At 42.4% G+C, this 13,152-nt stretch overlaps 1 pseudogene; it reads right to left on the reverse strand.

Moving 5' to 3' along the window:
- Window positions 1-9,034: 9,034 nt before the first annotated feature.
- Window positions 9,035-10,852, reverse strand: LOC142840387 (large ribosomal subunit protein eL8 pseudogene; annotated as a pseudogene).
- Between the last annotated feature and the right edge of the window lie 2,300 nt (window positions 10,853-13,152).

Here is a 13,152-nt window from a genome sequence, read left to right on the forward strand (position 1 = left end):
TTAAAGCCACTAAGACCAATGCAGGCCTGAGTCATACGCCAAGGCCATCCTTCAACCAATCCATCCTCTTGGGGTTTCGGGATCTGCTGCAAGTGTGGAGGCAGAGACCCCATCAATGGCCACAAGTCTGGAGTCAGAGGCCGTGAGGTTCTGCCCTGTACTGGCTTTACTGTAGTGAGCACATACACCTCCACCTCCCAAGTGCATACTTCTCCATCCTGAACTGCTTGGAGAAGGAAGGCCACTGTCGAGGCAACTGTTTCCTTTTTTCTATTTTCTTCTTATTTCATTCCTACTTTATTCAATGTTTTTTCTTATAATTAGGTTAAAACCAATATTATGATCTCTTAGCTGCCTTGGGTCTTCAGACTATGCTGTTATGTTTTAAAAGGTGTTCAACTTGATGTTTTTGTGAGGAACTTATCACTAGATCACTAGAAGATATGATTCTAACATCTTGCTCTATCCTTCAGCAAAAACAAACTTTTCAACCAGAATTGTATTTAAGGTGTCTGTTTGTCTACGTGGGAGTGCATGCATCTGTCTGCCTGTCTGTCTGTCTGTCTGTCTGGGAGTGCTCCTGAGCCTGTGCTGCATGAATTTGCAACAGGTCTCTCACTGAAACTGGAGCTCACTGATTCAGCTAGGTTGAGGGGGCCAGTAAGGATCAGGACTCCCCCTGTCAGTGTCTCCCCAGCACTGGACTTGCTCGTGCATGCCACCTCACCCAGCTTTCTTTGTTTCCATTCATTTATTTATTCATTCATTCATTTATTTTTGAGGCAGGGTTTCTCTGTGTAGTTACCTGGTTTTTTTGTTTGTTTGTTTTGTTTTGTTTTTTTAACAAATGATGAGAATTGAATTCAGGTCCTTGTGCTTGAATGGCAAGCACTTTACAGACTGGATCATCTCCCCAGCCAGTTATACTTTTTTAATTTGTCTACCTAAGCCTAGGAGTGTAGCTTACTGGTAGAAGACATGCTAAGCCTATTAAAGGCCCTGGACTCAATTTTCAGCACCAAACACAAATAATGCAGTTCTGCTGAAAAATAGCTTCTCAATTGTGGTGAAAACAGAAACTTGGGGCTGGAGAGATGGCTCAGCAGTTAAGATCACTGTTTTTTTTTCCAGAGGTCCTGAATTCAGTTCCCAGCCACCACATGGTGGCTCACAACCATTAGTAATGAGATCTGGTGCCCTTTTCTGTCCTGCAGACGTACAAGCAGACAGAACACTGTATACATAATAAATGAATAAATAAATCTTAAAAAAGAAAAGAAGAAAGAAAGAAAGAAAGAAAGAAAGAAAGAAAGAAAGAAAGAAAGAAAACAGACACTCAAGACTGCCCAAGATGCAGAAAATGAACAAAGGATGTGAGCTCAACCCTAAGCAAGTTGCTTATGCCTCTCCAGCTAAGCTTCAGGGAACGTTGCATTGTGTGTAATGATGTGTACTGTATGGTAAGCAAGTGCTCTGCTCTTGCACTACACCTACCCCCCGCCCTCACCACCTACCACCTACCACCCCTATCTTCTGTTTTTTGTTTTCTTTCTTTTTTTTTAATTTTGAGACTGGGTCTCTCCACATAGCCCAGGCTGTCCTGGAAGTCACTATGTAGAACAAGCTAGGCTGAACTCATAGAGATCTTACTGCCTCTGCCTCCCTTGTGCTGTGATTAAAAGCATGTGCAACTATGTCTGGCTGTTTGTTTGGGTTATTATTATTATTAGAAATATAATTACTTCATTTCCCCCTTTCCTTTCTTCCTCTAACCCCTCCCATATTCTCTTGCTTCCTCCAAATTCACATCATCTTTTTCTTTGTACCCGGTAAAGATCTGTCACTCATGTTGGTTTAATAAAGCCAGCAGCCAGGCAGGAAGTATAGGTCGAGCAACCAGAATAGGAGAATTCTGGGAAGAAAAAGGCTTAGTCTGCAGTCACCATCCAGCCAGACACAGAAGAAGCAAGATGAGAATGCCGTACTTAGAAAAGATATCAAGCCTAAGGCTGTGCTAAGGCTAAACATAGACAGGAATTATGGCTTAATTTAAGTTGTAAAAACTGGTTAATAATAAGTCTGAGCTAATAAGCCATACAGTTTATGATTAATATAACCCATTGTGTGTTTTTTGTGGGTTTCCATCTACAGATTATTATGGTTTTATACACACATGCATATATATACATATATATGCACAACTATAAAAGTATATTTTAAATATGGGTGGGATAAAAGATGACATGTGAAAAAAATCAAAAACAGCTAAAAGTCAAGTCACAAAATTCTGAGTGAGTTGTACAAAGTTTATGGAAGTAAGACTTAAGGATGACATATGTTTTATTGATGAAACATAATTAAAATTCCTGATATATATTGATCTACTCACAGTAAAATCTACAATAACATGCTTTAAAAATCAGCCAGGTATGTCTAATCAAGAAAATTTGTGGAACTGGAGGACTCAGCAGTAAAGAGCACTTGCTGTTCTTCCCAGAAGACCCAGGTTCAATTCTCAGCATTCACATGGCGGCTAACAATAATTGTATCTAAAAAGATAATTACTTGTGTTTTCGCTAATTTTGTTAGGCTTTGATGACTTGAGGAAACCGAGTCTTAGCAAAATCATGTTTATTTTAAACTGATTTTGTTTGTTTGGTTGGTTTTTTTTAAAAAAAAAAAATTCCCATTAGTTAAAATACTGGTAAAGCTGTCCACAGCTTGGAAGCCTACACTAATTGGGATGACAGAATCAAAAAAGAGGGCCAATATTTGAACTCTGGCCCTCCAAAATCTTCCAGGATCCAGGGGATGCTAGGGCCCTTCTTGAAAGTCACTTATCTCTGCTTGCTGCTACTACAGGACCAGGCCAAACCACAGAGTCACTTTCATGTGCTCTGTTGATGAATCTGGCCCAGTTGCTAAATTTGTACTGCTGTCTTGGCCCAGGCCCAGGCTGGAGATTCTCTTACATTCTCAGGCACAACGGGGAGCTGTGCCATGGGACTTTCTTTCTTTTTTTTTTTAAGATTTTATTTTTTTATTTTTTTTTAATTTATTTATTTATTAAGGATTTCTGCCTCCTCCCCGCAACCGCTTCCCATTTCCCTCCCCCTCCCCAGATCAAGTCCCCCTCCCTCATCTGCTCGAAGAGCAATCAGGGTTCCCTGACCTGTGGGAAGCCCAAGGACTGCCCACCTCTATCCAGGTCTAGTAAGGTGAGCATCCAAACTGCCTAGGCTCCCACAAAGCCAGTACGTGCAGTAGGATCAAAAAACCCACTGCGATTGTTCTTGAGATCTCAGTATTCCTCATTGTCCTCTATGTTCAGCTAGTCCGGGTTTATCCCATGCTTTTTCAGACCTAGGCCAGCTGGCCTTGGTGAGTTCCCGATAGAACATCCCCATTGTCTCAGTGTGTGGGTGCACCCCTCGTGGTCCTGAGTTCCTTGCTCGTGCTCCGTCTCATTCTGCTCCTGATTTGGACCTTGAGATTTCTGTCCGGTGCTCCCATGTGGGTCTCTGTCTCTGTCTCCTTTCATCGCCTGATGAAGGTTAATATTCAGGAGGATGCCTATGTGTTTGTCTTTGGATTCACCTTCTTATTTAGCTTCTCTAGGAACATGAATTATAAGCTCAATGTCCTTTATTTATGGCTAGAAACCAAATATGAGTGAGTACATCCCATGTTCCTCTTTTTGGGTCTGGCTTACCTCACTCAGGATAGTGTTTTCTATTTCCATCCATTTGTATGCAAAATTCAGGAAGTCCTTGTTTTTTACTGCTGAGTAATACTCTAATATGTATATATTCCATACTTTCTTCATCCATTCTTCCATTGAAGGGCATCTAGGTTGTTTCCAGGTTCTGGCTATTACAAACAATGCTGGCCATGGGACTTTCTTAGACGTTAGCCAACCAATTCCACACTACCCCTAGGACTCCATCACACTAGCTATCACTGAATTGCAATCACTCCAGTCTCTCCAATCACTAACCAACCCACTGAGTATCTGAAGGACTGACCTGATTACTCCCCCAGCCTGACCTAAAATCAACCAACAGCTGAAAAAGAAACAAACTTCCAATCAACATAACACAGCTGGAATCTCATAGCAGACACCCAACCAACAAAATAAATCCACGTACCAGGACCCCTCCTCACAAAACTCAAACAATGTGAAAGTTCAAGACAGCATACCCCATTAAAAGACCACCAGTCTAATAGAAACACTCTCTAGTTGGAATTTTATGAATAAACTTCAAGACACAGAATTCAAGAAGAACAAATAAACATGATCAAAGAATTCAAGGAACTCAAAGAGAACATAAACAAACACCAGAATGAACTTAAAGATGACAGAAATAAACTCCTGATTGAAGTTTAAGAAAGCACAAATGGGTTGGAGGAATCACTCAGTGGTTAATAATATTTGTTGTTCTTGCAAAGGTCCTGGGTTCAGTTCCCAACACCAACACGATGGCTCACAACCAGCTGTAACTTCAGTTCCATGAGATCTTACCCCTTCTCTGAACTCCACAAGTAGCAGGCATGAACACAAGAGGCAAACACTCATATACTTACAAATTAGATAAATAAACACATAAAAATATTTTAAGGAAAGGCTGGAGAGATGGCTCAGATGCTAAGAGCACTGGTTGCTCTTCTAGAGGTCCTGAGTTCAATTCCCAGCAACCACGTGGTGGTTCACAACCATCTCTAATGAGATCAGCTATCCTGGCATGCATGCAGGTAGAACACTGTATACATAAGAAATGAATAAAATCTTTTTTAAAAAAGTTTAAAAGAAAACACAAATAGACGAATTGAATTCTAAAAACAACCCAGAATTTGAAACTGTTTCAGTAAAGGCATAGAAATTCTAAAGAAATTCAAGCTAAGTCACGTGTGGTGTCACTCACCTTTAATCCCAGTACTCTGGAGGCAGAAGTAGCAGATCTTTGTGAGTTCGAGGCCAACCTAGTATACAGAGCGAGTTCAGGGTGAGCCAGGGATATACACAGAAACACGGTCTCATAAAAACATTTTTAAAAAAAGAAAGAAGGAAATTCAAGCTGAAAAGAAAATGGGATTGAAAAATTCAAAAATAAATGATAAAACTCAAAGAAAAGCCTAACCAGCAGAATGCACCAAGTAGAAGAAAGAAAGGACCTGGAGATAAAGTAGAGGAATTGAATCACTCAATCAAGAATATGAAAAAATTTTAAGACAAATAGTATACAGGAACTTTGCAACACCATGAAAAAACCAAATCTACAAACTATAAGGTGACGAAGAAGAGGAGAAACAGAAGCAGGACCATCATCATCATCACAGAAAGGCAGGCAGAAAGGTTGTAAGAGACTGGGGACCAGGACAACTGATGTTAGATAGCATCTTCTAGACACAACAGGAATATTGTACCCATGAACTCTCAACAAGACCTCTTACACAAGAACTATAAAGGTCATACCAACTCACATGCTAATACAGATAGGGCAAGTATCCCATAAGACCCCACCCCTAGATGAAGAGGTACAGGCAGTGTCTCAGTTACTGTTCTATTGCTATGAAAAGACACCATGACCAAGATAGCTCTTAGAAAGTGTTTAATTGGGGCCTTGCTTACAGTTTTAGGTGACTAGTCCATGATCATCATGGTGGGAAGCAGACAGGCATAGCACTTGATCAATAGCTGAGAATTTTACATCCTGATCCATGGGGCAGGTAGAGAGAGAAGGAGAAACACTGGGTCTGGTGTGAGCTTTCAAAACCTCAAAGCCCACTCCAGGGACAAACTTCCTCCAACAAGGCCATGCCTCCTAATCGTTCTCAAATAGTTCCACTAACCAGGGACCAAGCATTCAAACATATAAGCCTATGAGGGTCATTTTCATTTGATTCAGCACAGTCGGTGGCCACTAAAAGAGAAGGGAAAATCAATTTTGTTTTGTAGAGATAAACCCCGGTTCTAGGTCAGCCCTAAACACATGCAAATAAGGGCAACACTAATTGGATTCATATTGTGTGTGTGCACAGATGTGCTCGTGTGTGTGTGTGTGTGTGTGTGTGTGTGTGTGTGTGTGTGTGTGTGTATGTGTAAGAGGGGGTCTAAAAAAATAAACATAGAAGAAGAGGTCATGAATTCCAGATGGGATAGGTGGAGGAATAGGGGAGTGAGGGGGACACTGGAAATGATGCAAATATGGTCCACTCACATATAAAATCCTCGAATAAGTAAAACAGAAAACATAGAGAATGCACAATTGGAAGAAAGGAACTATGGAAAATTTAGAATGTCAAATGGACAATATAGATATCAACAGAATAAAGATTTATCAACAATTATTTAAAGGTCATGTTGGACCAGGCTGTGGTGGTACATGTCTTTAATCCTAGCACTCAGGATACAGAGGCAAATGGACTTCTGAGTTTGAGGCCAGCCTGGTATACAGAGCAAATTCCAGGACAGCCAAGGCTACATAGAGAAACCCTGTATCAAATAAGCAAAAAAAAAAAATCGTGTTGGGTAATTAACTCTTAGGACAAATATAATTTAGTGTTCATGTCTCATTTGATACATAGTAGGAGTTATTTGTATTTTTTTAATTTTTTAAAATTATTTTATTTATTTTTGAGACAGGGTTTCTCTGTATATCCCTGGTTGTCCTAGAACTCACTCTACAGACCAGGTTGGCCTCAAACTCACAGAGATCCACTCGCCTCTGCCTCCCAAGTACTAGTCCTAAAGATGTGTGCCACCATCGCCTTGGTTTTTATTTGTTTGTTTGAGATGCAGTGTCTCTGTAGTCTTGGCTGTCCTGGAACTCACTTTGTAGACCAAAATGACCTCAGCTTACAGAGATCCTCCTGCCTCTGCCGCCCAACTGCTGGAATTAATTAAAAGTGTGTGCCACCATGACTGCTCTACATAGCAAGCTCCAGGACAGTCAAGGCTACTATATATATATATATATATATATGTGTGTGTGTGTGTGTGTGTGTGTGTGTGTGTGTGTATACATATATATATGGTCGAAGGCAAAACATTAAAAATAAATTTAATTCATAAACTAAAAATTTAGAATCTAAATGAATTTTTTACTAACACCCTAAATTTAAGTTGTATTATAAAATCTGTTAAGTACAGCTATGTTTGGCATAGCTTTCTTATATTTGGAAGCTTCTTTGGTGAGGAGCAAAGTGAGCCTGGCTGACTGTGTTTTCTTAACACGAATATGGCCCCCATCAAGGACCACAGTGGCTCAAACACATGACAGTGGCAAAGCCTTCCCTGGGTGAGACTTACAGGGATGGCAAAGCCTTCCCCTGGTCTGAGTATTTACAACGTATTTACCAGTGTGTGCACAGGTGAGCACAGCTCCCTTCTCTTCCAGGATGACTGTGGTCTGAGACCAACCTTTTTTTTTTAATATTTATTTATTTATTATGTATACAATATTCTGTCTGTGTGTATGCCTGCAGGCCAGAAGAGGGCACCAGACCTCATTACAGATGGTTGTGAGCCACCATGTGGTTGCTGGGAATTGAACTCAGGACCTTTGGGAGAGCAGGCAATGCTCTAAACCTCTGAGCCATCTCTCCAGCCCCTGAGACCAACCTTTTCCAGAGAGACCTCCTCTAGAGATCAGCTAACCCGGTCTCCTTCTTTAGCTGTGTAGAGCAAACGTGCGCCCCTATTTCCCATGTAAAAATAAATGTACTGAGGCTCCTGGCAGTGGTCTTCCTCAGAGCACACACAGGCCACCCAAATCCAGCTTTCCTGTGCATGTGCCTGTCCTTCCTTCATTGCCCTGGTTACGTCAATCACTAAAGCTGTAAAGGTCCTGGCATACTTTAATTGGTTATTTGAGGATTTGTATCTTTCACCTTCTTGTATTTTAAACATGTTGTAAAATTCTTACATTGAAGCTTGATAAGACAGAATTAAGAAACGGGTCTGTAACAGGCCTCTAGACCATAGTAGATCCTCCAGACTTTAGCTCAACTGACTCCATGATGGAAGTTTCATTCAGGTCATAAAACTCAGTATGTAGACAGTACCAGATGCCAACACTAAAACAAAGACCCAATTCATCACAATTCACAGTTCTGAGAATGTCTTAAATGTACTAACCCCGCTTTTTGACTTCTATAGTTCCTTTTCTGGCTAACTTTTTGTTAACTGAAGTATGTCAAGACAGGATATGGTAATTTTGCTTAAAAATTCACTCTGAGAAAACCTACATTAACATGGCTCGAAAGAAAAAAACAAAAAAGGAGGCTGAGCATGGTGAAACACAACTTTAATCCCAATACTCAGGGTGCAGAGGCAGGAGGATCTCTGTGAGTTTGAGGCCAGTCTGGTCTACAGAGCTAGTTCCAGGACAACTAGGGCTACACAAAGAAACCCTGTCTTGAGAAACAAACAAACAAACCAAATCACACACACAAAGAGCTAATTAAATAGTAAAATTATTGTGGACTCATATTTTCCTTTCTAAAGTGACCCCGCAGGTCAATTTCAGATATCAAAGTGTTTCATGAACACTTATGTCCTTAAATCAGGCTTGTTTATTACAGAATTCAACAAATTGTTCCTGAGATGACAATTGATATTACTGCTATAAATTATTGATATTACTACTATGAAAATTGATATTATTGCTATAAATTATCTTTATGTCTTTGGTCCTTGTTCATTTATAATTGATGTATTTCCAATTCCAGACCCTAGAATGTCACATAATGCTGACAAGGGATGCCATGCCATCATGAGGACCTCCCTTGACCATCATGACTACCTCCTTCTAGGGATAACTGCTAGATCACACCACATAAAACAACAACATATGTACCACCTCTCCTTATTGTAAGGACTTTCGGATGGAAAACCCAGCTGACTGTCTTGAAGAGAATTTTTCAGTCAATTTCTGCTAGATTTTTTTTGGAAGTTTTATAATTATATTTATGTACAGAAAACTCAGCAGTACATTTAACCCAGTTTAATGGCGAGTTCTTTGGCCTTTGCCTTTTCCAGCTTGGCAATTCAAGCCACAGATTTAGGACCCAGGACGTTGCCTCCCCAGTGGCGGTGGATCTCATCATATCTGTCGTTGTAATTGGTCCTAATAGCTTCCACCAGCTTGGCCAGAGCACCCTTGTCTTCCGAGTTAACCTGTGTGAAGGCAACAGTGGTGCACGTCTTCCTATGGACCAGCCGCCCCAGCCTGGCCTTTCCCTTGATGATGCAGTAGGGGACCCCCATCTTGCGACAGAGAGCAGGCAGGAAGACCACCAGCTCAATGGGGTCTACGTCGTGGGCAATCACCACCAGCTGAGCCTTCTTGTTCTCTACCAAAGTGGTGACTGTATTGACGCCCGCTCGAAGGACAGGTGGTCTCTTAGTCGGGACATCCCCTTTGCCGGCAGCTTTCTTCTCAGCACGGGCCAGCAGCCTCTGCTTCTTTTCCTGCTTGGTCTCTGGCCTGTACTTGTGGGCAAGTTTAAGCAACTGGGTAGCTGTTTGCCGGTCCAGGGCCTGGGTGAACTGGTTAATGGCAGGAGGAACTTTGAGCCGCTTATAGAGGATGGCCCTCTGCCGCTGCAGCCTGATGTAGCGGGGCCATTTGACGAAGCGCGTGAGATCTCTCTTGGGCTGGATGTCCTGCCCAATGCCGAAGTTCTTAGGCCTCTTCTCAAACAAAGGATTCACCACCTTCTTTGCCTCCTGCTTCTTCACAACGGCGGGGGCAGGGGCCACCTTCTTCCCCTTGGCCTTCTTTCCCTTGGGCACCTTGCCGGGCTGGAGGAGAGAGCTCTGCTGGATGTTTTAAGTGACCAACTTGATAAGCATTTTACTATCTATCATATTTTTTTGTTGTTGTTAGTTTTTTTGTTTGGTTTTGTTTTGGTTTAGTTTGGTTTATTTTTGTTTGTTTGTTTGTTTGTTTGTTTTACCTTTTTTTTTTTTGATTGGTTGGTTGGTTTTGAGACAGAGTCTCTTTATATAGTTGTCCTGTAACTCACTATACACATACCAGATTGGCTTTGAACTCACAGAGGTCTGCCTACATTTGCCTTCCAAATGCTGGGATTAAAGGCATGCACCAAAATTAATTAATTAATTAATTAAAAATTAAAATAAAAGATAAATAAATAAAGGCATGCACCACCATGCCAGGCTTGGTATTTATTTGTTTGCTTTGGTTTGCTGTGTATGTAATAAACTCACTCTTTAAAAACCAAAAATGTATATGATGTCTGTGTTGACATCTGTGACCCATGTTGCTACCAAAGGCCACAAGGATGTCCAGGGTCTGGGCCACCACCTGTGGCCATGTTGGTATCTGACAGTCATGCTGCTGTCAGGGCCATGCTAATCTGAGTGGCCTGTGCTGCCACCTGTGGCCATAAAAACATTCAGGCCTGAGTTGCTGCCAAGGGCCATGTCTGGGTCCGTGGTCTTACAGCAGTTAGCATCAGTGTTGATGTCCATGGTTTCAGTAACCACTGAAGGCCGTGCAGATGCCCGGGTTCAGTGACCCACCCGAGTCCATGTGGGCATCAGACAGGCCATGCCGAACTGATTGGCCTGTGCTACCATACAGGCCCAGGCTGTGGCCTAAGGCCATGTCTGGATCTATGGTCACACTGCAGCCAGGGTCAGTATTTATATCCTTGACTCTTATTATCACCAAACACCATGCAAATACCCGGGGTCTGGGCTACCACCTGAGGGCATGTTGGCGCCTGAGGGTCATACTGCAGCTGGGGCCACACAGATCTGAGTGGCTTGCACTGCCACAGGTGTCATGGTGACATCCAGGCCTAGGCTGCAGCTGAGGACCATGGTTGGGTTCGTGGCTTTACCACAGCTAGTGTCTGTTTCTTGTTATCTATGGTTCCAGCTACCACAAAGGGCCATGCAGGTGCGCAGGTTTCAGTCAGCCACCTGAGACCATGAGACCATGTTGGTGTCCAAGGGCCATGATGATGCCAGCGTCATACTGATCAGTGTGTCCTGTGTTGCCACCAGGTTCATAGTGACACCCAGGCCTGAGTTGCTGCTGAGGGCCATGTCTGGGTCCATGGTCCTGCTGCATCTAGGGTCTGTGTTGATGTTGATGGTCTTGTGTTACTATAGGGGATCATAGAAACCATAAGTGTTGAAATACAAGGGCCATGCTGAGCCAACCCTGCCTTTCACTGGGCCCGGGAGATCTGGTCCTGCCCCTACCTAGACACTGCAGCAGAAGAGTTGGTCCTGCCCCTCATGAGAGAACTGGCCCCCGCACTAGAAAGATATGACCCTACCTCTCACTGCAGGCATGGGAAAGTTGGTCCTGATGGCATGGGCATAGGTGAGCTGCCTCCAGCAGGGTATCAGAGAGGGTTTGGGGGAGGGTCCAGTGATGATGATAAGCGAGATGCCAGAGCCTTGAACCAGACCAATGACCCATTGCAATGAACATTTACAGGTGGGGAGGGGAGGGCGCCGTGTCTTAGTTAGGGTTTCTATTGCTGTGATGAAACACCATGACCAAAAAGCAATTGGGAATTTCCAGGTTTATTCAGTTACACTTCCACTGAAAGAATTCAGGACAGGAACTCAAACAGGGCAAGATCCTGGAGGCAGCAGCTGATGCAGAGTCCTTGGAAGGGTGCTGCTTACTGGCTTGCTCCCCCTGGCTTGCTCAGCCAGCTTTCTTATAGAATGCAGAACCACCAGCCCAGGGATGGCACCACCCACCATGGGCTGGGCCCTCTCTCGTTGATCACTGATTGAGAAAATGCCTTACAGCCAGATCTTATGGAGACATTTCCTCAACAGAGGTGCCTTCCTTTCTGATGACTGTAGCTTGTGTCCAGTTGACACACAAAACCAGCCAGTACAGGCTGATTGGACAAAAGGGTATACTTCATGCCACTAGGACAAATGAAGAAGTATTGGAGAGGTGGAAAAGATGGAGGAGTAAGGTACTTTTTTGGTTTTTTGTTTTGTTTTGTTTTTAATTAATTTGTGGGTGCCGCATGAGTGAGGGCTGGATATGGAGGAACTGAGAAGTGAACAAAATTGGGATGCATGATGTGAAATTTCCAAAGAATCAATAATGAATTATGTTATAAAAAATTTTGAAAAATAAAATGTGACAACCATAGATCATTCTCTGGACCATTCAATATAACCAGCAATGGTTACTAATTTTCTTGTTTCTGTTTGGTTTCTTATTTTTTAGGATGTAACTAGGGCTTGCCTCAAACTCAAAATCCTTCTTCCTTGGCCTCTCAAGTGCTGGGACGAGAGACATGTAATTTGTTTTGTTTTTTTTAAAAATATTTATTTATTATGTATACAATATTCTGTCAGTGCATATGCCCACAGGCCAGAAGAGGGCACCAGACCCCATTACAGATGGCTGTGAGCCACCATGTGGTTGCTGGGAATTGAACTCAGGCCCTTTGGAAGAGCAGGCAATGCTCTTAACCTCTGAGCCATCTCTCCAGCCCTGTAATTTGTTTTTTAAAAAACACTGTGTGAGTGCTCTTTTGGATATTAGCTCTAAGATAACCAAAAAAAGAACAGTTGTGCCAAAAAGAGCAACATTCATGTACAGAACCACAAAAACTATGCTGGGTGTGTGCCCCATGACAAGACTATTAGGTTCATCATTTGGGAGCTGGAGAGATGGCTCAGTGGTTAAGAGCACTGACTGCTCTTCCAGAGGACTCAGGTTCAATTCCTAGCACCCACATGGCAGCTTATAACTGTCTCTAACTTCTGTCCAGGAGATCTGACACCTTCACACCAATGCACATAAAATAAAGAAGAAGTTCATCATTCAGGATAAATAAAGAAGAAGTTCATCATTCAGGATAAATAAAGAAGAAGTTCATCATTCAGGGTATTATAGATGCCCTGCACTTCTAAATCAAGTTTCTTAAGTGTTTATGTGTTTCCCAAGCTTTATGTCAAGCTGGATTAGTAAATGAGCTGTGCCATTCATAGCAAGGTGGTCAGAAATTGAAACATCCCCACTACAGTTCAGACCTGCTGCTGCTGCTGCTTACCTCTACCAAAGCCCGTGGAAAAGCCTGGTTTCATGAAGACAGAAGAAAAAAATACATATGGAAAAATAAAATGGGAATTAT

This window comes from Microtus pennsylvanicus, chromosome X (assembly GCF_037038515.1).
Source record: "Microtus pennsylvanicus isolate mMicPen1 chromosome X, mMicPen1.hap1, whole genome shotgun sequence".
Classification (NCBI taxonomy): Eukaryota; Metazoa; Chordata; class Mammalia; order Rodentia; family Cricetidae; genus Microtus; species Microtus pennsylvanicus.